The sequence below is a fragment of the Marmota monax genome, unplaced genomic scaffold (genome assembly GCF_021218885.2).
Source record: "Marmota monax isolate L192 unplaced genomic scaffold, Marmota_monax_Labrador192_F-V1.1 WCK01_AAM20220418_F8-fsc00022, whole genome shotgun sequence".
Lineage (NCBI taxonomy): Eukaryota > Metazoa > Chordata > Mammalia > Rodentia > Sciuridae > Marmota > Marmota monax.
This window is the reverse complement of record NW_026695215.1, coordinates 27,521,245-27,548,668: the sequence shown is the minus strand read 5'-3', so window position 1 is coordinate 27,548,668 and position 27,424 is coordinate 27,521,245. Positions and strand designations below refer to the sequence as shown.

The following is a 27,424-nucleotide window of genomic DNA, read 5'->3' as shown; positions in this document are numbered from 1 at the left end:
TTATCCATGGACATTGAACTGTGTCCAGTCTTTTGCTCTTACAAATAACACTACAGTGAGGAATGTGGCACATGTTATTTTGTAATTTTGTTAGTGTGTCTATGAGATTGTTTCCTAGAAGTAGGATTGCTGAAACAAAAGGGTAAATGTTTAAGTAATATTTTCCTATGTTGGGAAGGAAATAAAAATGGTAAAAAGTGCTCACCTTCTGAATGTGTTCTGAAAGTAGAGCCAAAAGAATTGCTAAAGGGTTGGTTGTGAAAAATTTTGAGAAAGAGAGGAGTTAGAGGGCTTCCTGAGTTTTGGTCTGAATGTCTAATATACATGAAAGGCATGAAGGAAAGCGGGCAGAGGACAGGGTTGGGTATGAGGGATGAGATCTAAATTCAGAAGTTTGTTCTTAGGCCAGATGTATGTGTGTGTGTATGTGCGTGCACGCTCGTGCACATGCCCACGCACTGGTGTGTATAAGAAGCAAACCTAGGGAAGTGTTCTACCACTGAACTACACCTGAAGCCCCAATTGTGTTTTAGAGGCATCCAAGTGAGCTGTTAGTTACAAAGCTGAGTAGTTGGTTCTGGGCTGGCAAAACAAAGTACCACTTTACCTACAAGTGCTTTACTATGAATGTCATCTGGTTCCTGAAAAAGAGATAAGGAAGTAGAAGAAATTGATGCAATACTGGGCTCCAAGAGAGTGAGTTAAATACATTCAATTGATCATACATTTGTGTTATCAAATGTTGGAGATGAAAACACTCAGCATAAGACCTGGCATTACATGGTTATTTATAGATGCCAGTTTCTATGCTTAAGGCTGACACTAAAAAGGGGAACAAGGTAGATTAGCATCCCTACTTCCTACCACAGAGCAAGTTTGAGTTAAATTTGATTAAGGGTATGATCCCTACCCTTTGGTAGCTCTGATTCAGTCGGGGATTTGGGGAGTCTCAGAGGGCCTATTGTAGTTATCCTCCTTATCTCCATATATAGCTGCTAAAATAGGTACAGAAATTGGGGCTTATGCTGGAAAGTTATGAAAGGCCTGACCCATTCCACAATCTCTCAAATCTGCAGCTAATCAGAGCTGAAGTCCAGGCCATGGGAGCCACAGAAAACAATCCCTCACTGCAGGAAGAGGGAAGAAGGCAGGAAGGAGGGAGTTCCAGGTCTGGGGCTGATGATCTGAGGCTGTGATTTTCTGATGGGCAGTTGGGGTAGAGACACCACCACTTGATTTTGGGATGTGTATTTCTCTGGGCCCAGGAGGTAGGCTGGGACATGTGGGGCTTGCTCAGAAGCCAGTGGACTAGAATAGGACTTTGACAATGGCTGAGTATCTATCCCTGCCACCATCCTGTGCTGAAAGCACTTTTGCAAATGATGGTGCTTAGTACCAATTGCCTGGCAATATGAGGTATGCCACCTATAGAACAGAGTCAGAAGAGTTTTCCTGTCAGGGCACTCTTGAAGAGCTGTGATGTAAGCTGAGCCAGTGGAACAAAGGGAAGAAGGGAACAGATAGAACTGGGCAGCATGCTCTGAATGCTCCCAACAAACCAGGTTCTGCAATACTGCCTCCCCAACCATACCCCATCCTCCCCAGCTTTATTAGGGTGCATTTTGGAGCTCACCTCATTGCCTTAGAGCAGCATTTGTGCCTGTTCTCATAGTTTCTTTGCAACTACCTGGTCATTTGTTGTGTATCTTGCATGGCTAAGTCATGGAAACACATAGCCTCTGCATTGTCCCTTCTCAGGTACCCAGTTGGGCACAAGAATCCTTGGGAAGTCCACCCAGGGTTCCATGGACAGATATCAGACCCACACAGCTCATTTTCTAAATGGTAAAAAACAAAAATTCCAAAACCTCTATACCCTTGAGTGTTGAGTGAGGAAAGCAAAAATGCCCTCTCCGTTAGAAATATAGAGAGCCAGACAGGATCTTTTGGGATGGCACTTTCCCTTCTAATGTTGAGACTTGGGTTCACTTCTCTGAACCTGCCTGGTGGTGCCAGGGACCTGTATTTAGAGGCAAGTAGAAAGAGAAAACTGGAAGTTTTGCCTTTTCAGAAAGCATCCTGTTTCCTGAACTCCCATATAAGCAAGCACTTTCTCTGGGACTCTAAGGCTTGTGAAATGGAGAGGCAGTGAATGGAGGAGTGACAAGGGCTGAACGTTCTTTTTTTTTTTAATGGATTCTTTTTTATCTTAAATTTATTTATTTATTCTAGTTTGTTATACATGACATCAGAATGCCTTTCAATTCATAGTACACATATAGAACACAATTTTTCATGTCTCTGGTTGTACACAAAGTAGAGTCAGACTATTCGTGTCTTCATACATGTACTTAGGGTAATGATGTCCATCTCATTTCACCATCTTTTCTACTCCCTTGCCCCTCCCTCCCCCTCCACCCTATCTAAAGTTCCTCCATTACTCCCATGCTCCCCTACCCCCATTATGGATCAGCATCCACATATCAGAGAAAACATTCGGCCTTTGGGTTTTTTTGGGGATTGGCTTACTTCACTTAGCATGATATTCCCCAACTGCATCCATTTACCTGCAAATGCCATGATCTTATTCTCTTTTAATGCTGAGTAATATTCCATTGTGTATATATACCACAGTTTCTTTATTTATTCATCTTATTGAAGGGCATCTAGGTTGGTTCCACAATTTAGCTATTGTGAATTATGCTACTATAAACATTGATGTGGTTGCATCACTGTAGTATACTATTTTTAAGTTTTTTGGGTTCAAACTGAGGATTGGGATAGCTGGGTCAAATGGTGGTTCCATTCCAAGTTTTCCAAGGAATCTCTATACTGCTTTCCATATCGGTTGCACCAATTTGCAATGTATGAGTGTGCTTTTTTTTTTTTTTTTTTTTTTTTTTTTTAGCAAGTTTTGGCAAGGAACAGGGCCTCAGTTAGGCTTCCTAACCTTCCATTTCTGTAGTCCCTATCAGTGTCTTAGGAAAACACAGGAAGCTCAAATAGAGACACACATTGCTTTTGAAGAGACAGTAATGATTCTTAGTAGTTAACTGAAATTTTGATTATATACTTTGTTTCATTTGTATATCTCTTGCTAATAGAGGGTCAGAATCATTTGTGGTATGGGAAGACTGATTCCAGAAAGGTGGTATTTCCAAGCACCCCACAACAAGTCCAGGGCAGAACAGGGATGAGCCTGGGCTTCCCAAGTCCAGCCACTATTTGTGAATGTCCCTTGCTTCTTGGGGATGAGGAAGCATTATGGTCCAGTGAAGGAATAGGTCATCTGATGAGCAGGCTGGCACCCTTCCTGCCTGTGTTGCCAGGGAATGCAAGCAGACTGGGGTGAGGAGTAGAAACCAGCTTTAGGGTATAAGATTCTAGGACCAGATGAAAAGAGCCACTGGATGGAGTTTTGGAGAAAGACCTTTGCTGCAGTGCAACTAACTGCTTAGAACAGCCCACTTTTTGCAGTGTTCTCACTCTGTGCCAGGCTCCAGAGGTCCTAGGATATAGTTGGGAATGAGGACAGGGATTTTTCAGTCATTTCTTCCTGGACCTGACATGGACACAGGGGGATGCCCACATACTCCACTTAGGAAGTGTATGAACTTCAGGAATGAGACTTGCAACTATAACCGCAGAAAGTATTCTGGCAAAGTATGCTGATTATTATTTGGTGTCATGCAGTGGGGGTGGGTTTAGGCACATGGAATACAGGTAGCACCACTAACCCCTTCCCCCTGCCTCAACACCTTAACTTCTGCAGATATCCTGCTTTGTCCCCAGGGAAAGCTTTATGCCCCAGGAGATGCACCTCATTTTGAGAATATTATTTCTTTGTTCATTTATTCAATAAGCATTTATCAGTTCTGCTGTGTATCAGGATCTGAGCAGGCTCTAGTTCACAGAGGAAACAGAACAGTTAGTTTAGTTGGATCCCACTGATTGGGTGAACATGAGGGGCTCAGCCAAGGCCACATAGGTAAGAGAATGGGGCAGCACGATTTCTCTGTATCCCCCTTTGAGAGTCTCAGGTATGGTATCCTGTTAGCCTTGGGCTGAATTTCTTTTGTGGCTGGGCAGGCTTGAGCCTCAGGTGATGACTGCTTCTACCCTAACACACACATGTGAACACATGCATGCATGCATGCATGCACACACATTAACCCTGCTACCTCCCAAGACTCCAAGGATAACATAACGGCCAAGTTCAGTGAATACTTTCGTGTTGTTAGCTACCTAGACTTTTGTGTGGGCACAGATCCTGCTGACCACACTATCCTTCTGGAAATTCCTTCTAGAATTCTTTTCTTTTCTTTTCTCTCTTTCTTTCTTCTTTTCTTGGTACTAGGGATTGTTCACATGGGTGCTTTACCACTGAGTTACATCCTCAGTCCTTTGTATGTTTATTTTGAGATAGGGTCTTGCTAAGTTGCTGAGGCTGGCCTTGAATTTATGATCCTTCTGCCTTAAACTCCCAATTTTCTGCAATTACAGATGTGCTTCACCATGCCCAGCTAGAACCCAAGGGTAGTTTTTATCTAGAAATGAGGAAGCAGGAAACCATCCACAGCTGTTTATTTTGCCCATGACCTATTCATTCTCCTCTAACATGACCTCCCAAGGATCTGTAGTCTTTCAATCTGGGTTTGCCTGCTGAAATCAGCTGTCCTAGTTTAGAGCTGACCCTGAGGCCCATCCCAGTCTCTGCTTTCATAGATGATGGGATTGGGTTGCTCTTTCAAGACCCTCCCCATTACTGGGGTCAACTTTTTTTTTAATCTTTCTTTTTTATGTGGTACTGGGGATTAAACCCAGGGTCTCATGCATGTTAGGCAAGTGCTCTCCCAATGAGCTACATGCCAGCCCTTCTTATTTTTTATTTTGAGACAGAGATTTCACTAAATTGCCCAGGCTAGCCTTGAACTTGCAATCCTCCTGTCTCAGCCTCCTGAGTAGCTGGGATTAAGATGTATACACTGCAATCATCTAACTCAATTTTCTTTTTTTATGGCCTCCTCACATCCTTTGACCTCATGTACAGAAGAAAGAGGGAAGGACAGCTGATAACACAGCTTTTGCCAGGTGCCTCATTGGCAACTACTCTCAGGTACACAGACCTCAGGAGACCATCTTGAGGGACTCAGATACATGGAAACTTGTTATCCTCTCCTTGCCAGCACGGTGCCAGTGTCTAGGATATCATGCTGAAGAAAACTGTACAGCCCTATTCTCAAGAAGCTAAGAGCCTAGTGGGAGAGACTGATTTTAACTACACACAGATCAAAATACACTGAAGGAGGAGGACCAGAAGCCCTGAGAATTAGTGCTAACACTAATGCTAATCCCTCTGCTAGCCAGGGATGAGAAAGTGATGCAAGGTGGGGATGTGTGTGTGGTGTGTCTGAAGATTGAGCAGGAGTCAAGGAAGGTAGGTGAAGGTACAAGGGGGCCAAGCCTTCTAGGCAGAAGGAACCACACATGTGAAGGCTCTGATGATCATCTTGAAAGAAGCAAGTTTCCTTTTCTTTTCTTTCTTTCTTTTTTTTTGTCAAAGTGTTTATTATAAATGTTTCATTTTTATATAAGGCATACATTTTGGACAAAATCTGTTCAATGTTCACTACTAGTATGAGTTTTCAGATGTTCAATGAATTTAAAATTTGAATAAGTTTTCAAAATATTATTTAACTTTTTAGGGTTTCTGGGCACAATGATTTCTCCAAAAATCAGTAGTGTTTAAGAAACATGTGGTTATGAAATGTTTTTTTTTTTCCATTTGTATTCTCTCTAACCAGTATGTATCCACAGGTGCTGAGTATTGATGAATAAATTTTGGAGGCATTGTCACATTGTCAATTTTCACATTTCAAAACTTTGTCTCTTCTAGGGTTATTGTGGTGAGGATTAAATGTTGACTCTTTCTTAGAGGAATGGTACAATGGTCTCATTTGTAAAGCTTCTCTCCAGTGTGTTTTCTCTGATGTCTAGTAATGTATGATATATAATTTAAAATGTTTCTACATTCTCTACATTTATGTCTTCTTTCCAGGATAAATAGCTTAGTGGTGAAAAAGAATTGATTTCTTATTAAAAGCTTTGCAAGTTTCCTTTTCAGTGGAAAATGAACCAGAAACATGGATGGGAACAAAGGGGCATGTTCTGGAAATAATACACACAGCCTATTTCCAGCAGAATATCTTGCTGCAATTGTTGGGACTACCTCCTATGTCCCCTATAGCTATTCCCTAGCCAGGGGTCACAGGAATAAAGAAAGGCATTGTTAGGTGTGACTGCTGGCTGGGGGGATTACTTCCCCAGGTTCCCCTACTAAGTGGAAAGTCACTGTTCACCAGTAATTTATAGGATCCTTGTGCTAACCAGTGTGTAAAAGCATTCCTTTAGCCTGGTGTGGTGGTGCACACCTGTAATCCCAGTGACTTGAGAGGCTGAGACAGGATTGTGAATTCAAAACTAGCCTCAGCAATAGCAAGGCACTAAGCAATTCAGTGAGACCCTGTCTCTAAATAAAATACAAAATAGGGCTGGGGATGGGGTTCAGTGGTCGAGTGCCCCTGAGTTCAATTTCTAGTAAAAAAAAAAGCACTCCTTTAAAACCTGTTCTACTTGCAGGCTTTTTCTTTCTTAATGTTTTGTTTTTGTGTTGCTGAGGATTGAACTCCCAACCTTGCACATTCTAGTAAGGTGCTCTACCACTAAGCTACATCCCTATCTCCCCTTACATCCTTTTGACTCTGTCTTACATTTTGGAGATCTTGGTAGTCAGGTGGGAAAGAAAAGCCTAGGTGGCCTAGGGTGATTGTCAGGTCATGTACTTCAAATGGTGAAGGAGGGCTCCTAAGCTTGATTTTATGCTTGTTCAACAAGAGGAGAACATATACCAGTAGCCTTGAGCTTTGACAGTGTCTTTAATAGCAGCACTATTTCCCTCAGTACCCTGTTTCTGTGCCTCTTCTTTTGCTCCAGGATCACTAAAGAGCTTGCTTGCTCTTTTCTATCTTGGAATCTCCAACTTCTTTTGCTCCCTAGCCAGGTCCTGGCCTCTGGTCCCATTTTCTTCTATGAGCATACCCTCACTACGCCATGGAAACTTTGCCTGTGTCTGTGCCTTAGTCCATGTCTTAGTCTCTTTTTGTTGCTATAACAAAATACTTGAGACTGAAAAAAACAGAAATTTATTTCTCTTAGTTTTTGAGGCTAAAACCCAAGATCTAGTAGGTTGAGGGTCTATTGAGGGCTGTTCTATGTTTCTAAAATGGCATCTTCTTGCTGCATCCTCCAGAAGGGGCAAATGTTGTCTCTTCATGGCTGGAGGTGGAGGGCATAAAAGGGCCTAACTAATTCTTTCCAGCCCTGGTATAAGGTCATTAATCACATTCATGAATGCTGCACCCTCATGTTTGTTTTTTTTTAATATTTATTTATTTTTTTTGTGTGTAGATGGACACAACACAATGCCTTTATTTCTATGTGGTGCTGAGGATTGAACCCGGATCCTGCCCATGCTAGTTGAGTGCTCTACTGCTGGGCCACAATTCTAGCCCCTGAACCCTCATTTAATCAACTTCTAGCACTCTTAATACTCTCGCATTGGTGTTTAAGTTCCAACATAAATTTGAGAGGGATATAAACATTGAAACCATAGCCATCTAAAAGGTTGGTGCTGGAGGTTGGTGCAGGGAAGGGCCTCTTCCCTTCTTTTCTCATGGCAAAGCAGTGCTAAGAAGTCATCTACAGGTCCCGGGGCTCACCCACCAGGCTTCTTAAGGGCACAAACTTTCCAAGAAACATTGGGGAGGGATGAGACTCAGGGTGGGCCATAGCAAGTTGTGGCATTCCTGTGGAGAAATCTTAACAATAAGTGGGTCCAGGTGTTTGCCCTGAAACTGGAGGTTTGGTTTGTTCTGCTGGATGCTTCTCTAATCTCCTTCTCTAAGCAAATATGTAACAAGGGCACCCTGGAACAAACCCAATAGCCTTCATCATACCAGTCTTTGACAGGGCCTACAGTGAGGTCTTCCTTACTAGTTTGGCTACACATCTTTGGAAATTCAAGGCCAGACCTCTAGACAGATGTAACAGAAACCCCCAGGACTGACCCCATTGGTCTGGCTGATTTCCCAAAGGAGACATGGAGGGGAGAAATTGGAGGTGTATCCATGGCATGGGAGCAGAAAAGCCTGCACATGGTAGTTTCCCTCAGGTGACCATAACACCACTGACCACAGTACTAACTGTGTGGTTGCTTAGCATGACTGGGTATGGGGAGCAAGTTTACTATATTCTTTTTTTAAAAATATTGTTTAGATGTTGATGGACCTTTATTTTATTTATTTGTACGTGGTGCTGAGAATCAAACCAAGTGCATCATGCATGCTAGGCAAGCGCGCTACCACTGAACCACAACTCCAGCCCAAGTTTACTATATTCTCATCCATCTTGCCTGAGCAAGATTCTTTTTTTTTTTTTTTCTGAGCAAGATTCTTGTTGCCATTGTGGCTTTTGTCTTTGTACTGATGCTCTTTTCTTAGTATCCCTTTTTTATATTACTTTCCTGAGCTCTAACATGTCCAGGTACTATTGAATTTTAACTATGTTAATGAGCCTCTTCTTGAATAATTTTCTTTTGTCTTACAAATGAAAAAAATTAGACAAGTAAGACACAAATACCTTCTTTGTGTAATACTCAAACAATCCAGTCACATCTGGAGTAAAACTTTCCCCTTCCTTTTCCACATTATAACTTTTTTTGTGCATATTTTATATTTGTGATATTTTAAAGATCTTTCTCTATGCATTTATATTCATGAAATCTGTTGTATACACACACATATATTTTGGGGGTTGGGTACTGGGTATTGAACTTGGGGGAGTCTTACCATTGAGCCACATTCCCAGTCATTTTTATTTTTTATTTTGAGACAGGTTCTCTCTAAGTTGCATAGGGCCTTGCTAAATTGCTGAGGTTGACATCAAACTTGCAATCTTTCTGTCTCAGCCTCCTGAGCTGCTGGGATTATAGGTATGAGCTACTACGCTCAGCTCTCACACACACTTGTAGAAATAGGATCATACTGAATACATTACTTTGCAACTTGCTTTTTTCACTTAGCAATTCTCATTTCCCATTTTCCAAAAAAATATGAAGTTTTTGTCTCAAATAACTTTGTCTCACTGCCCCTTCCAGAATTGGAGCAATCCATGGTGCTTCTTGAGGCTGTTGATCATTTCTATGTCCCGGGTGTCTCCAGGCAAACCATTCCAACCTCTGTTCTAGCTGGACACCTACTTAACTTTTTTTTTTCCTTAACTTGTCTGCATTTATTACTTTTTAAAGCGGAATGTTGGTTGGGTACTACATATTTCCATTCACAAGCTTAAAAATATTGAATGTGTCTTGAATTTGCGTGTCATCCTTGGGCAGGGGCCATGCTGATATTTTCTGTATTGTTCCAATTTTAGTTTATGTGCTGCCAAAATGAGCACCCCACTTAACTTTTGAGGGTACCTTGAGCTACAGCAGCACCCTGCAGGGAGAAATCAGTGATTTTGAAATCACTTTCAGCCTCTGGACTCTAGAAAGCTTCCATGCTGTTATCTTCCTTTCTGGCCAGGGTCATGTCTTGGATTAAAGAGTCCTTTGGAATTTTTTTTTTCTTCCCTGGCAGGTGGGTGTGAATTCCCTTCCTTTTCTTTTTCTTCTTTTCCCCTCTTGCCCCCTCTTCTTCCTTCTTTTTTTCTTTTTGCAGTACTAGAGATTGAACCCAGGGTCTCACATATGCCAGGCAAGTGCTCCACCACTGATCTGTATCCCCAGCCCTTTTTGTTTTTTTGAGACAGAATCTTGCTAAATTGCCTAATGTGGCTCTTCAAACTTGCTGTCCTTCTGCCTCAGCCTCCCAAATAGCTGAGATTACAGGTGTGCACTACTGTACCTGGCTCTTTTCCTTATTCATACTTCCTGAAGGTTGCTTTGTTCAGATTTATAATCATCTGAGCAGAAGACTGCTTGCAGAGGTTTACCAGTAGTAGAATCACTTGCAACATGATTAGTCATTTGCAGCCAGCATCCTGCCTACCTTCTTGGTGCCATATGGTGTCCTACATTAGTATATGTTGCCTATGTCCCTTCAGAGGCTAAATCCTAAACCTGAGTGGGGTGGTCCTATTCTCTTAGGAGTTCTTCCTATTAACAGCTTCGTGTTTGAAATTTGAATATTTTTTCTAGTGCAGCCCAGCTCTGTTTCTCCAGGACAGGATAGTGCTTGGGTGGGGGACATTCATTTATTCAACAAATCTTTATTGAGCCCCTAGTACATGCCAAACACTATTCTACACAGTGCTTAATGTTGGCTACTGATCGTGTCCTGTTCCTGAATTTCTTCCCTGTCTTGTAGTTTTCCCCACTGCTTTGGGAAGCTTGTGCTTCTGAATTTGCCCCAGGAACTCATGAGTTTTGAATTTCCAATCAAAATTGGTTGAGTTTGTCCTTGAGTTTTAACTCAAATTCTACCCTTGTAGGAACATTTTTTTTTAAAAGAGAGGGAGAGAGAGAGAGAGAGAGAGAGAGAGAGATAATTTTTTGATATTTATTTTTTAGTTTTCGGCGGACACAACATCCCTGTTTGTATGTGGTGCTGAGGATCGAACCCGGGCCGCACGCATGCCAGGCGAGCGCGCTACCGCTTGAGCCACATCCCCAGCCCCCCTTGTAGGAACATTTTTATCTTCTATGAAATGGCAAACAACCAGAAGACATGTTTCCCAGGAACTGACCTTCTGGGTATGTTTCTGAAGAAGCACTTTGTTTTGGAGTTTTGAGAGAGTGAGATTAGGGTTTGGAGGCCATGAGCTCCCAGGCTAAGTCCCAGCCTTACCACCAACTTTTCTGGTCACCTTAAGCTCTTCTCCTTTCCCTTTCCCTTTTCTTTTCCTTTTTTCCAAGCCTGGGCCAATCCTCCTCCCTTAGCCTCCTGAGTAGCTGGGACTTTGGTCCATTGTGCCAGCTTTCTTTGTTTTTTTTTTTTTTTGTTTGTTTGTTTGTTTTAATCTTCAGTTTTGTCATTGGAAAAAAAAATGATAATGATAGGAATATTTATGTGCATGATTGTTAGGCAGTTGATTATGTAAAGCGAGAACCTGGCACATACAATGAGCTCATGTAGTAGTTGCAGGGTAGGGGTGAGTTGTGTTACTGATCTAACTCCCAGCAATGAAAGGCATTGTTGATATCATCATCTGTTTTATAGGTAAGTGTTTTCTTTTTTGGTGCTGTGGATTTACCCCAGAGGCATTTAGCCACTGAGCTACATCCCCAGCTCTATTCATTTTTTATTTTGAGACAGGGTCTCACTAAGTTACTTAGGGCCTTGCTAAATTGCTGAAGTTGGCTCTGAGCTTTTGATCCTCCTATCTCAGCCTCCTGGGTCACTGAGATTACAGGTGTGCAACACCATACTGGTTTTATTTTCAATTTAAATATCACTTTTTATTTTCTAATTTTGTGAATGTTTAATAAATACATTAGAGCAGTAGTACATGCTTACAATTTAGAAATAAATATTGCGTAATGGGAGTTACAGGCTCAGATGTTCTTTCTGACATCTTTTTTTTTTAGAACTAATTTACATACCATGATTCTACTATCTGCTTCTATGGATTTACCTATTCCAGACCTTTTACATAAGTCTTTCACATAAATGGAATCTCTCTCACTCTTTTTGGCTCTGCCTTCTTTCACTTTAACAAATTTTCTGAGGTTCATCCATGATATGCCATGTCTTACTACTTCATTCTTTTCTTTCTTTTTTGGTACTGGGAATTGAACCCATGGCTGCTTAACCACTGAGCCACATCCCCAGTCCTTTTTAGTATTATTATTATTAACGGTAGTAGTAGTACAGTAGTACTGGGTATTGAACCTGGGTGTTTACCCACTGAAACACATTCCCAGCCCTTTTTATTTTTAATTTAGAGACAGGGTCTTGCTAAGTTGTTTAGGGCTTTTTCTAAACTGCTAAAGCTGCTTCAAACTTGAGATTCTCCTGCCTCAGCCTCTGAGTTGCTGGGATTACAAGGATGGACCACCATGCCAGGCTCTTTAGATTTTATACATGTCAGATCATTTTTCTTCTTCCTTTCCAGTTTGTATGTCTTTTATTTATTTTTCTTGCCTAATTGCTCTGATTAGGACTTTTAGAACCATGCTAAATAGAAGTAGTAAAATATCCTTGGGTATCCTTGTCTTCTGACCTTAGAGAGAAATCTTTTAGTCTTTCGCTTTTTTAAAAAAATATATTTTTTAAAAGTAGAGGACACAATTCCTTTATATTATTTATTTATTATTTTTATGTGGTGCTGAGGATCTAACCCAGTGCCTCACACATGCTAGGCAAGTACTGTACCACTACAACCCAGCCCCAGTCTTTCACTTTTGAGTATGGTGTTAATGCTCATTATGTTGAGGAAGTTCCCTTCGATTCCTAGTTTATTGGAAAAAATGATTTCTTGGTCATGAAAGAGTATTGAATTTTGTCAAATGTTTTCAGCATCAATTGAGACGAGCCTGTGGTTTTTTCCCACTTCATTTTATTAATATAGTATATTACATTTATTTTGGATATTCAATTTTTTTGTATCCCATGAATAAATCCCAGTTAGTTGTGACGTTTAATACCTTTAACATGCTGCATAATTCAGTTTGTTAATATATGTATTGTGTGTATGTGGTTTTTGGTTTTTTTTACAGTGCTAGGGATTGAAACCAGAGTCTCATGTATGCTAGGCAAATGTGTACTACTGAGCTATACCCCTAGCCCCTAGACGTTCATCTTTTGAAAATAGATATTTACATCTAGAAATGTCTCTCCAAGTACTGATTTTCCTGTATACTATGTTTTGGTATACAGTATTTTCATTTTCATTCCCTCAAAGTATTTTAAAAATTTCCTAGAAATATCTTCTCAGACCCATCTTTTTGGTTTGTGTGTGTGTGGGGGGGTGGAGGTACTAGGGATTGAACCCAAGGATGCTGTACCAGTGAACCATATCTCCAGCCCCCCCCCCCTTTTTTTAAATTTGGGGACAGGGTCTCACTACTCTTGCTGAAGGTAGCCTCGAACTCACAATCCTCCTGCCTCAGGCTCCCTGAGGATTACAGGCATGTATCACCATTCCCAATGACCCATTAGTTATTTGGGAGTGTGGTTCAATTTACACTTATTTGTGAATTCCACAAACTTCTTTTATGTTACTGATTACTAATTTAATTATATTCAGATTACATTCTTTGTATGACTTTAGTCCTTTTGAATTTATTGAGATTTGTTTTATGGCCTAATTTATGCTCTAAGCTAGAGAATGTTTCAAGCTCGCTTGAGCAGAATGCACATTTCTTCTGCACTCTGTTGTTGTTGGGTGGAGCATTTTATGGTTGTCTGTTAGTTCTACTTGATTTATACTGTTGTTCAAGTCTTCTATTATCAATCTTCTGCCTTGTTTTTCTATCCATTATTATAAGGTATTAAAGTCCCTAAGTATTATTGCTGAATTTTCTATTTTTCCCTTCAATTCTGTCAGTTTTGCTTTCTGTATTTTGGGGATCTGTGGTTAGGTATGTATGTTTATAAGTGTTTTATTATCTTTGTAAGAGATTGAATCTTTTTATCAATCTTTAGTAGTTTTTTTCCTAAATCTATTTCATCTGATATCAGCATAGTTACTGTAGATATAGTTAGACATACATTTGCTATTTTTCTTTTTGTTTTTTAATACCTCATATTTCTTTTCTTTTGTCTTTTCTTCCTTCCTTTTTTTTTTTAAAGAGAGAGAGCGAGAGTGAGAGAGAGAGAGAGAATATTTATTTTTTAGTTCTCTGCAGACACAACATCTTTATTTTATTTATTTTTTTAATGTGGTGCTGAGTATGGAACCCAGCGCATTGCCAGGCCAGCGCGCTACCGCTTGAGCCACATCCCCAGCCCCTCCTTCCTTCATTTCAATGGTGCTGAGAATCTAACTCAGAACATGGGCTTGCCAGACAAGCACTTTACCACTGAGCTATATCTCCAGCCCATGTCGCCTGCGTTTTTATTTCTCTTTTCCACCTTTACTACCTTCTTCTGTAGTAAGTGGACACTTTCTAGTGTAACATTTTAACCATTTTAACATATTAACATTTTTTTAAGTCCAATTTTTTTAAGAGAGAGAGAGAGAGAATTTTAATATTTATTTTTTAGTTTTCGGCGGACACAACATCCTTGTTTGTATGTGGTGCTGAGGATCGAACCCGGGCCGCACGCATGCCAGGCGAGCGCGCCACCACTCGAGCCACATCCCCAGCCCCTAAAGTCCATTTTTTTTTAACCTTTATTTTATTTGCTTACATGGTGCTGGGGATGAACCCAATGCCTCACACATGCTAGGCAAGCACTCTACCACTGAGCCACAACCCTGGCCTCTTAACATATTTTTAAATTATTTGCCTACTGGTTGCTTTACAGTTTATAATATTCAGCTTAGTTTATCAGCATCTTCTTCAGATTTATGCTAACTTAATTCTAGTGAGGTATAGAAACTTTACTCCTATGTGATAACATAGCTACATTACCACCCACGTTTTGTGGTATTATTGTTATACAAGTCTATATATGTTATAAACCAACAAAGCTTTGTAATTATTGTATAACTATAATTTCTATATAGTTATAAAGATGACTTTATATAGTATTTATAACATTATATGTAACCTTATATGATCATTTTAAAAAGCTGAGAGAAAAAAAAAAAAGGAGAGCCAAGCGTTTGTAGAGTTTGTTATATTAGGCTTATTTACCTTTTCTAATTCTCATTTTTCCCTGTAGGTTTGAGTTACCATCTAATGTCATTTTCTCATTTCAATGCACCTTTGTTACTACCTACCTCCTTAGTGCTCTTTTTGTCAAACATATTCCATTTCTATGTTATAAGTTTAACAATACAGATATAACCTATACACATTGTTTTATGCAATTGGTTTTTAAATTAAGAGAAAAAGATACTATGAAATATCCTTTCTTTTGTACTTGTCTACATATTACTTAGACTTACCTGTTTTTTTTTTGTATTTGTTTTGGTTTTGGTTCTGGTACTGGGGATTGAACCAAGGGGTGTTTTACCAGTGAGCTACATCCTATTTTGAGACAGGGCCTAGCTAAGTTGCTGAGGCTGGCTTCATACTTGCCATCCTCTTGCCTCAGCCTCCTAAGTCACTTGGATTATAGGTGTGTGCCATCATGCCCAGCCATATCTTTTTTTTTTAATTGAAATTATTATTGGGGCACATGCAGTTGTAAGATGTAATAGAATGATTCCTTGTATGTTTTGCACAATTTCTCCCAGTGGTAACATTTTGCAAAACTATACTATAATACTACAACTCAGACACTGACATTCATACAATCCAACAATTTAATTCAGATTTGTCTTATTTTACTTGTACTCACTTGTTAATTTTTTTTCCCTTTGTGTTGGGGGAAGATGGGTTGCTGGGGATTGATTGCTGAGCTATATTCCTAGCCCACATTGTATTTACTTGTATGCATGCTTATTAAATTGTATACAATTATACCATTTGTGTACCAACTACACAAGCAAGGTTCTGAACAGTCCCAACCACAAGGATCCCCTGTGTTGTCCTTTTTACAACTATACCCACCTACCTCTTTCCCTTCCTCCTGCTCCTTCCCTATTCCCTGGCAATCACAAATCTGTTCTCTAGTTTTAATTTTGTTTTTATTTCAAAAGTGTTATGTAAGTGCAATCATACAGTACGTCACTTTTTTTCCAGATTATTCTCATTTATATAAAATCTTATTTTAACAATTGCATTTAATCATTTAAAACATCCATCCATTTTCCCAATATAACCATTCTTCCTCTAATTGGTGAACCATAGTCCCATTAAGGCAGCCAAGATGAAAAACATTCCTCTGAGTTTTAGTGAAAACTTTTTGTGAAAGTTCAGTGTCAAACTGATAACAGAAGAGAATAGAATATTTTAACACCAAAGACAGAGACAAAATTCCTAGTGGAATGAATTTAAAAAACAAATGTGTACTGAGCAAAGTGAGGACATTCCTGCTAAATCAGTGGCATTAATAAGTGATCTAGAATAGCCAAAGCAATCCTTAGCAAGAAAAGTGAAGCAGGAGGCATCACAATACCAGACCTTGAACTATGCAACAGAGCTATAGTGTGTCACCTTTTGAGGTTGGCTTTTTTCACTCAGAGTAATTTGCTGGAGGTTCATCCAAATTAACTTTTTTTCAGTAATTCATTCCTTTTTATTGCTGAGTGGTAGTTCACAGATGTTTATATTTACACGTTCCCTGTTGAAGGTTATCTGGAAGATTATCTGGGCTGACTCCAGTTGTGGTCTATTGCAAATAAACCTTTTATGAACATTTGTGCAAACATAATTTTTAATTTCTCTGGGTTAAATACCCAGGAGTACAATTGCTAAGTCATTTGGCAGTTGCATGCTATGTTTCTGAAGAAACTGCCAAACTGTGGCTGTGCCACTTGTACTTCTGTCAGCAATGCATGAATCCAGTGTCTCTGTATCCTTGTCAGCATTTGGTGTTGTCCTTATTTTTTGTCTTAGTTATTATTATAGGCTCATAGTGAATCACATGGGGTTTTGTTTGTTGTGTTTTGCCTGGAGGCATGCTAGCAAGCATTCTAACTAACAGCTGAACTACATCCCCAGCTCTAAATTTCTATTTCTCCTAATGACTAATGATGTTGAATATATTTTTATTTGCTTATTTTTCATGTGTAAATCCTCTTAAGTATTTCCATGTCTTTTTATCAATTTTATAATGAAAATTTTCTTCTTTTGAGTTTTGAGTGTTCTTTATGTATTCTAGGTACAAGTTCTTTATTGGATATGTGGTTTTAAAGATTTTTTCCTAGTCCATAGCTTTTTTTTTTTTTTTTTCATTCACATGAGCTTTAACAGAACAAAACTTTCTTTTTCTTATTTCTTTTGTTTTTTAATATTTCTTTTTTAGTTTTAGGTGGACACAATACCTTTATTTTATTTTTATGTGGTATAGATTATCAAACCCAGTGCCTCACTCATGCCAGGCAAGCACACTACCACTTGAGCCACATCCCCAGCCCATTATTATTATTATTATTATTATTATTATTATTATTATTACTACTACTACTAGGATTGAACCCATGGGTGCTGAACCACTGAGCCACATTCCCAGCTTTTTTTAGATTTTATTTTAAAACAGGTTCTTGCTACGTTGCTTAGGGCCTTGTTAAGTTGCTGTAGCTGGCTTTGAACTTGAGATCCTCCTATCTCATCCTCTGAAGCAGCTGGGATTACAGGTGTGCACCACCATGCCTAGCCTTCTCTCTATTTTAAAGGTCTTGCTATGTTATCTATGTCTTGAACTCCTTGGGCTCAACTAATCCTCCTGTCTTAGTCAACTGAGTAGCTAACTTGTGCCACCATACCTGGCTAGGCAAAACTTTTATGAGATCCAGTTTATTAGTTTTTCCTGTAATGGATCATGCATTTAGTATCAAGTCTAAGAAATCTTTGCCTAGCCCAAGAGCCTGAATATTTTCCTTACATTTAAGTCTATTATTTATTGTACATTAATTTTTATATAAGGTATGAGGCTTAGGTCAATTTTTTTTTTTTAATATAGTCACCGGGGCTGAGGATTTAGCTCATCACAGAGTGTTTGCCTAGCATATGCAAGGCCCTGGTTTCACTCCCCAGTGCTGCAAATAAATAAATAATACACATACACACATAGAGTCATTCAATTACTTCAGCATCATTTGTTGAAAAGACTATTCTTCCCCCACTGAATTGGTTTTGAACCTTTGTAAAAATCATTTGGGTCCCCTGGGTTCAATCCTGGTACCAAGAAAAAAATAATAATAATAAGTTTGGTGGATCTATTTCTCAATCTTCTGTTGATTTATATGTCCATCCTTTTACCAGTACTACACTGTCTTTCTTACTATAGCTATACAGCAAGCCTTAAAGTGGTTAGAAGTCCTCTGACTTTATTCTTTAATTTCCATATTCTAGGATCCATGTCTTTCCATATAAATTTTAGAATAAATTTGTCTATGTCTGGGATTTTGACAGGAATTGTATTTAACCTATAGATCCATCTGGGGAAAATTGATATCTCTTTTATATTGAGTATTCAGTTCATGAACATGGTATGCCTTTCCATTTATTTAGGTTTCTTTTTATTTCTTTCATTGGCATTCTATAATTTTCAGAATACAGATCCTATAAATGTATTTAAAAAGTATATACCTAAGTATTTAATGTTCTTTAGCATGACTAAGTTTTGTGTTATTGCTTTAAGTTCTTCATGTTCATTGTTAGTTTATAAAAGTATAATAGATTTTTGTGTGTTTATTTTCTGTACTATAACCTTGTTTAACTCACTCAATAGTTCTATTTTTTTTTTTGAAATTCTTCGGAATTTTCTAAATAAAACAATAATGTCATCTGCAAATATATATAGTTTTACTTTTAATCTGTATGGCTTTTATTTCTTTTACTTACTTTATTACAGTATCTAGAACTTCTGGTACTATGCTGAATAAGAGTGATGAGAGTACATCTTTGTTTTGTACTTGATTTTATAAGAAAAGTATCCACTCTTTCACCATTAAGTATGATGGGTGGGTTGGGGTTGTGGTTCAGTGGTAAAGCACTTGCCTAGCACATGTGAGGCACTAGATTTGATCCTCAGCACCATATTAAAAAATAAACAAATAAAGTGGAAAAAAAGTATGATGGGAGACAGAGGTTTGTTTTTGATATATCTTCTTAATGATGTTGAAATAATTTCCTTTTATTCCTACTTGTTGAGACTTTTTATTATGAATAATTGTTGGCTTTTGTCAAATGCTTTTTTTGTGTCAATGGATAAAATCATATGACTTTTTTTTTAAGAGAGAGTGAGAGACAGAGAGAGTGAGAGAGAGAATTTTTTAATATTTATTTTTTAGTTTTCGGCAGGCACAACATCTTTGTTTGTATGTGGTGCTGAGGATTGAACCCGGGCCGCACGCATGCCAGGTGAGCGCGCTACCGCTTGAGCCACATCCCCTCATATGACTTCTTTATCTTGTTGATGTAGGTGTTACATTGATTGATTTTCAAATGTTGAATCATTTGTTTTTTCTTTCTTTCTTTTTTTTTTTTTTTTTTTTGGTGTGTATGTGTGGTACTGGGGATTGAACCTAGAGACATTCTACTGCTGAGTTTTAAAAAAATATTTATTTATTTATTTAATTTAGAGACAGTGTCTCTCTAAGTTGCTGAGGCTGGCCTTGAACTTGTGATTCTCCTGTCTCAGTCTCCTGAGTCACTAGGACACTAGGATTATAGATAAGTACTATTGCACCTGCCTTACCATTTTTTTTTTTTTTTTTTTTTTGGTACCAGAGATTGAACCCAGGGTGCTTAATCACTGAGGAACATTCCCAGCCCTTTTTTAAAAAAGTGTCTTATTTTGAAACACGGTCTCAGTAAGCTGCTTGGGACTTCACTAAGTTCACTAAAACTGACTGCACTTGCTAGTTGCTGGGATTACAGGTGTGTGCCACCAAGCCTGTCTTGCTTTCATTTTTGAAAGGTAGTTTTTGCTGGATTAAGTTTCTTGGATGACAGTTGAAATTCTTAAATATTCAGATTAATGCTCGTCAAATTTGGTAACTTTTCAGCTATTATTTCTTTGAATTATTTTTATCTCCTTTATTCCCTTATTCTGATACTTCCATTATTCATATGTTGCTGAAGTTAATGGTGCCCCACACTGCCTTGAGGTTCTGTCCATTTTTTCTGATTATTTTTTTTCTTTGTTTCAGATTGCTCAGTCTTACTGATAAATGTTTTCTTTCTTCAGCCAGCTAAATCTACCATTGAACCCTTCTAGTGTTTTTTTTTATTTTTATCATTATACGTTTCAACTCCAGAATTTTTCATTTGTCTTTATAATTTCTCTTTATTCATATTCTCTAACTGATGAGATATTATAATTATAGCTTTGATTTTTTTAAGTCATGATTTTATTTTTGATTTTTAAGTCTTTTTTAATTGATTTTTTAAAAAAATAAATGACAGCAGAATGCATTACAATTCTTATTACACATATACAGCACAATTTTTCATATCTCTGATTATACATAAAGTATATTGACACCAATTGTGTCTTCATACATGTACTTTGGATAATGATGTCCATCACATTCCACCATCCTTGCTACCCCCCTACCCCCTCTCTTTCCCTCCCACCCCTCAGTCCTATCTAGAGTTCATCTATTCCTCCCATGTTCCCCTTCCCTACCCCACTATGAATCAGCCTCCTTATATCAGAGAAAACATTTGGCATTTGTTTTTTGGGGGGATTGGCTAACTTCACTTAGCATTTTCTTCTCCGATGTCATCCATTTACCTAAAAATGCCATGATTTTATTCTCTTTCATTGCCGAGTAAATGTGTGAGGGGTAAAAATTTGCTCCCAGAATGTATGCTCTTTATTTTCTTTCTTTCTTTTTGGTACCCCAGGATTGAACCCAGGGGCACTTAACCACTGAGTCATATCCCCAGTCCTCTTTTGTATTTTATTTAGAGACAGGTTCTTGCTGAATTACTTTGGGCCTCACTATGCTGCTGAGGCTGGCTTTGAACTCACTATCCTCCTGCCTCAGTCTCCCAAGCCACTTGGATTACAGGTGTGTGCCACTGCACTGGGTATCTTTCTCTTAAATTTTGTTGAAAACCGGGAACTTTTTAGACAACATATTGTATAATTTATTATTGATTCTGTCCTCTTTCAGTGATTAACACTGTTGTTTGCTTGGTCGTTTATTCAGTGACTTAGCTAAAATGACTCTATGAAGTCTATTTCTCCTGAAGTATACAACTTCTGATGTCCCTGCTCAGTTTTTTTTTTCCTTGTTTTATCTTTTTATCCTAGGGGCCACCCTTGGTTCAGCATAAACAACTTATTGGTCAGAGGTTGTGCTTATACCTCCTGATCAATCAGATCTTTGCCCATTAGTGTTGGATACATATGTATGGTTTAAAGTCTTGGCTATGTATACAGTCTTTCAGACTCCTGTGTGTGATTTTGCTTTCATACCTGGTTGACCCTGTATCAAGTAGCTAATTTCTCAGCCATTGTTCAGTCAGAGGTTATGCTGATATCCATTGTACCAGTGAGGCCTTCGCTTTGATTGATGGATCATGTGTGGTCTAACTCACATCCTGCCCTGTTTGCTCCTGATTGAGTGCAACCTGTGTATGTCCCTAGACTTCCTAATCCCTGGATTGATTATTCTATATAATTTCCTTATTAAGGTATTATTTTGTTGGGGAGGGTTCACATATCTCCTCAATTCACCATTCTAGAAATCCTTCCCCAAGTTGTTTTTAAATATAGTATAAGCTTGGTTTAATGTCACACCTGTAGTTTCAGGTACTTGAAAGACTGAGACAATAAAATTGCTTGAGCCCAGGAGTTTGGGCCTCCCTGGGCATCATAGAGAGACCTCATTTTTTTAAATTAATTAATTAATTTGAGGGACCTGATATTTTTATAAAATATAAATATAGGGCTGGGGTTGTGGCTCAGTGGTAGAGTGCTTGCCTCGCACGTTTGAGACCCTGGGTTCGATACTTAGCACCACATAAAAGTAAATAAATAAAATAAAGGTATTGTGTTCAACTGCAACCAAAAAATAAAATATTAAAAAAATATATAAATATATGCACATGTGTATACATGAATAAATATACTTTCTCAGATTTTGTTCTTCCTCATCAATTTATATTTACTCTATGAATACTCACTCCTAAGAAATTTCTTGGGTAACCTTGACTTTCTTGTTAAGAATTTTTCCAGTAGAGTAAAAAGATACCTTAAATTTGCTTCCCCATATAAATGGTGAAGGAGGTCTTCTCTGTGTGTAAGTACTGACCTGCTACTGGGGCCGCATGAGAATGTGTCCTCTTGACTCTCAGAAGCAGAAGAAACTTCAGTTGGAAGCAAGCAGCAGATCAAGCAACTTGGGATTTAATGTATGAGTTGGGGGTAGAATGATGGATACCAGATTTCTATAATAATTGTGTCATTTCAGGTGGAAAAGACAGAGGAAATTGGAGGCTGATCCTGAATTGGTGGCCTGAGCTCAGGCCTTGAGAATCAGGGCATGAACCTGGGCCTGGGATTGAAATATTGGCAGGAGAATGGGAGAGTATTTAGAGAATGGGGCTCAGCTAATAAAGGCAGTGAAAGCAAGATTGTGGAGGATGCAGGGACTATGAGGAGGTCAGTCTGACTGTAAGGGAGAGCTGGGCATGAGGTTGAGTGGAGTGGAGAGGCCAAAGGTCTTAGAATGGCAGGCAAACATGTTTAGACTAGAGTCTAAAGGTAGTAGAGGAGCTATTGAAGATTAATAAGTTTGGGAAATTCTTCTGGCCACTGTGTGTGACATGCATGGATGAGGAGAGCCTGAAACTCTGGGAATGAGTGGAGGTTATTGTCACTGCCTAGAGTCCCATCGTAGAGCCAGTGACAGAGATGGTCTAAGACAAGAATGGCTCATAAGGAATGAGGAAAGAGTAGATGAGGTGCCACATTCAAGACCTGGTAAAATCAAGGCAAGAAACCCCAGTTCTTTTTCCTTAGCTACTGTGAAAAAGTCAGTGACCAGTGGCAGTTAACCTCTGTAGGGGAGCAGAGAACAGGTTCTCCAAGCAGACATGTAGGGAGGGCCCCAGGTTTCAGAAAAAGAAAGTATGGCCAGGAAAATTTGAGGGACAGAGGAGATGTAGTATAGTCATTAGGGCTGTCTGAAGATCACACAGGAGACCTTCTTCCTCAGGGTTTACAGGAGTCAAGAAGGTTCTTAGTTAGACTCCTAGGCATGAAGATGTCCCATGATTTGGATCTGCTTTCCTTTACAAAGATTCATGAGATGTGTAAGTGACTGAAGAAGGCCTAGAGAGATCTTACTAAGAGCCTGGCTTTTTTGAGGTTTATCTTCTGAGCATAGTACCTCCTTTACCTGGTGGCTCTATATCTTGACAAAAAGGTAAAACCAAGTCCAGCAAATAGAGCTGTGGTGACAGTATTAGAGACAGGTTTCTCTCCAGGCAATTTTCCCACTGAAGTTGCTCCAAGGTGTCTCTTTCAGAGTGAAGGCCTATTCTGAATTGCCTGGCTTACATTCAGTCTCACAGTGACACCAGAACAGTTCTCCAGTTTTTTGGTTTTTGGTTTTTTTAAATAATTTTTTAATTGTTGATAGACGTTTATTTTATTTATTTGTATGCGATGCTGAGAATTGAACCCTGTGCCTCACACATGCCAGGCAAGTGCGTTACCACTGAGCCCCAGCCCCAGCCCCTCTCCAGTGTTTTGTATGTATCACAAGCATGATTTTCTTCTAAAGAATTACACTTTTATTTTTCAATAGGAGGTAGTTATCAGATTTCTGGAAACTGTAGGATTTGTTTAAATGAGTCACAGCATTTGGCTAAAATAGAGAGGACTCCATCTGGTGCCTTTGCGTGGTTCCCAGTTCTGTTCTCTGTGACTGAACTATAAGGGAAGCAGGAGAACTTGATGTTCTGTGAGCTCACCATGACTGGGCCTGCCTATTGGGCACAAGCCTCTCCTGAGTAAAGATATGGGGAAGGAAATCCTGTTTCCTGAGGGCTTGAGGTCCCTGCAATTAGCTCACTGTTTGGGAGAATGGGGGCAGGGGTTAAGGACAGGAGCCAAGGGCTCCTGGTCCACTGAGCTCTGCCAGTTATTTCCTTGGTGTGCCCTTGAGTTTGCCCTTTGGATGATAGAAAGAGGAGTATCCACTAGGGTTGGTCTTCTCAGGTCCTCTTGGCCTGGTATGCTCTTATGTTCTCCTTGATGTCCCTAGGGGAACAAGTAAGTCAGTCTGCCTGAACTGGCTCCCTGAGAGTAGGTAGCAATGCCGCAGGTCAGGTAATGTCATGAGAGCATGGGGAAAGGGCACAGGTTTGGGAGAGGAGAATCCTCGGTACAGATCCTAGCTTTGCCTTATGCAGGCTACTTCCTCTTTATTTTTATTTATTTATTTATTTATTTATTTATTTAAAGAGAGAGAGAGAGGGAGAATTTTTTAATATTTACTTTTCAGTTATCGGCAGACACAACATCTTTGTTTGTATGTGGTGCTGAGGATCGAACCCGGGCCATACGCATGCCAGGCGAGCGCGCTACCACTTGAGCCACATCCCCAGCCCACTACTTCCTCTTTAAATCTTTATTTCCTCATCTGGATCTCCATTGTAAAGCTGTTGTGGGGATTAATTGCAATGATGGATATAAAGTGTCTACCTTGTGCTAATAAATGACCGATTTCCTTACCCTACCCCACTGTCTGGTCTACTCTTCTACACACTCTGCCCTTTCATCAGTGACAGATTGTTCCACTGTGAGGAGTGAAAGGAGATGTGTATGAGTCAGAGACACATTGCGGAAAATGCTGATATCCCACACAGCTCCCCACAGAGCTGCCCCTGGAGCTTCATGCTCAATCAGCAGATTGGCCTGACCCACTTGGCCATACCTACCTCTCAGGGGGCAGCTGGGGCCTGGTTTTCTGCACCCATAAGCAGGATTGGGCCCCTCCATGCTGGTTCCTACAGAATAATCAGCCTGAGATCCTTAAAGGTCTCAGGTCCTACTCTGCTGCTTTCCTGTTCTGCCTAAGTCCTGGAGACACTAGTCTCTGAGCTGTCACAGGAAGTGCCTTTCCCCTGTGATTCACTCCTCTCTGCCTTCTGGTGGTGTGCTGGACAGTGTGTGGCTAGGTAGATTCTTTCTGCTGTGGGACCAGCTGATGTGGTTGTGTGCCCCTGTGAGCAGATGCCATCAGCTATGCTGGTAGTTTCCCAAATATGCAGGATGAATCATAAGAGTCACCTGGTTGCTACCCTAAGGCAATACAGGCCTGCTGGATTGTATCAGGATTACCGAATTGTGGGAAGCCATTCTCACGCGTGACTGGGTGACTCCCGGTTTGGGTCTAAGGCTTCTGGCTGTGTCGGAATTTTCCCGGCCCTCTCCTGATGAGAGAACCCGTCCGTGTGGGGGTGTGACTGACCACTGACCCCGGGGGCCCAATCACTGACCCTGACCTTGGAGTGCAGTCCCCCCTCAACCTTCCTTGGATGGAATTCTCCCCTGAATTTCTTGTTCCCCAATAAAAGGCTACTCCTAGGCGTGTTCGCTCTCTCTCTCTCCTGCTAGCCCTGAGTAATCCTTGCTGCCCTGCTGGGTGGTTAGAGGTTGGAGCCAGAGAGGGGAGCTGTCTCAGACCTGGCAATAGAAATAAGGTAACTGAGTCTGTGTGTTTTATTTCGATCTCTTCTAGCTAACTTTTATGCCAAGAACCTCATTAATGAAACCATTGCGCAGGCCGCATGGTGGACTGAATCAGTATATGACCAGAGCATGGTATAAAAAGGCCCCATGTGTGAGGAATGCTGAGTGGTCCCTATTGGGTCAGGAAGAGAATGAACAGGTTTGTTGATGGTTTAAGGGAAGCCTGCCCCATGAGTAGAGGAGGACATCTGCAGCTCATTAGAAGCATCCTCCACATTTTTCGTTTTTAGTACTAGGGATTGAACCCAGGGATGTTCTTCCATTGAGCTATATCCTCAGCCCTTTTTAAAATTTTATTTTGAGACAGGGTCTTGCTAAGTTGCTGAGACTGGCCCCAAACTTGTGATCTTCCTGTTTCAGCCTCCCATATTGCTGGGATTATAGGCATGTGAGACCGTGCCTGGATCCTTCATGTTATTCTTTTTCTAAGTACCTATCATGCTCTGACTGAATCAGACTTACCCATTTGTCTTTTTGGGTTTTGCCTGTATTCTGACCGTGAAGTGAGTTCCATGAGATGAACCTTGTTTGCCTTGCTCACTGCTAGGTTGCCAATGTCTGAAGCACATTGCAGGCTCCTGATGACAAGCTGATGACAAGCTAGATCCCTCCTGTGGACAGTTCCCTATTAGTTTCTCAGAGATTGACCATTGAGAGACTACCTGCAGAAGATGCTCCCCATTCGTCCTCACCTAACCTTCATACTCCCCTCCGGCCTCAGAAGTGAGTTCTCATCCTCTGCCCCTACATACTCAATCTGATATATGGCAACTAAGGCTCCATAGCCTGGCCTAAGATCAAAACCTCCCATCTGAGAATCCATCAATCCTCTTCTGGGGGATGAACCCACCCCTGACCAGGAGAGGCACTCCCCTGACCACCTGGAGCTCTCTCTTCTATTTTTTTTACCCTTCCCAGGGTTCAGTAAAACTTCATACTGATGCTCCTCTGGCCACCATTATAGCCCTAACTCCTTTCCTTTCCACCTCTTGTATTTGGATTTGTATTCACTATATCCTCTATTCCAGACACACCACTCTGTTCCCTGGAACCCTAAGCTACCCTGAGTCCCCAGCACCTTCCCCAGACATTCCCTCCATCTGGTCATGCTGGAGTAGGTAATATTCCCCTCACCCCTTCTTCAACAGGGCTGCCTGGACATCCCGCCACTATTACCACTAGCCTGTTTCTCTGAACCAGGGGGCATCTGGGCCTATTTCATAAGACTGGCTCTCAGACCCTGGCCTCTCCTCTCTTGTCAGACATAGGCTATATACTTCACTTCTACTACTTTCTCTCCCTTAACATTGCTAGCTAGACTTTTCATTACTTCCCACTTCCCTGAGACTTTGACATCAGAATCCCAGGCTTCCTGCCAGGGAAGGAAGGGAGGAAGGCAAGAGCTAATGTTTTCCTCAGTGCTTACTGTGTACTTGGCACCATTCTTCCTCATGCTGAGGTGGCCCTGGCCCCTCTATTGGCTCAGTCTTGGCCCTGGCACTATAGGTGTGGTGATTCTGGCCTGTTTAGTCACTTAGGGCCTTTCCCCTTCCTTTTGGGAGCAGGCCTCCTTGCCAGTTTCTTACTCGTTGCTCAATGGCTAGTACCATGGAGAGTATGATCACATAGGCATTTACATGCTCATACATGAATGCAATACATGTGCACACTCACACTTGCAAGCACACACATGCACACAGAGGAAAGACTGCGTAGTTGACAAAAAAGGAAAATGAGCCACCATCCATGTACATTTCTCTGCAATTAGGCAGGCACATGGGACAACAGACACAGTAATGCTGTAGGCTGGAAATGTGGTAGTTGGCTTTTCCTTTTAAATTTCCTTTGGTTTTGCAGTGGGTATTATTTAGAGTAGGAGATATTTTTCCTGTTGGAATTGTAAATTTCATTTACTGTCTTGAGATGGCTGG

General features: G+C 40.2%; 1 protein-coding gene and 1 non-coding gene across 2 annotated transcripts in view; one reads left to right on the top strand and one right to left on the bottom strand.

Annotated features, from left to right (window-relative positions):
- The window catches only part of Bsn (bassoon presynaptic cytomatrix protein), a 104,270-nt gene that overhangs the window by 17,194 nt on the left and 59,652 nt on the right, over nt 1-27,424 (top strand). The gene's annotated exons all lie outside the window — the stretch shown is intronic.
- LOC124084625 (U6 spliceosomal RNA) lies at nt 9,407-9,513 on the bottom strand. The gene has a single exon (XR_006849166.1). It is a non-coding gene; the product is annotated as a U6 spliceosomal RNA (small nuclear RNA).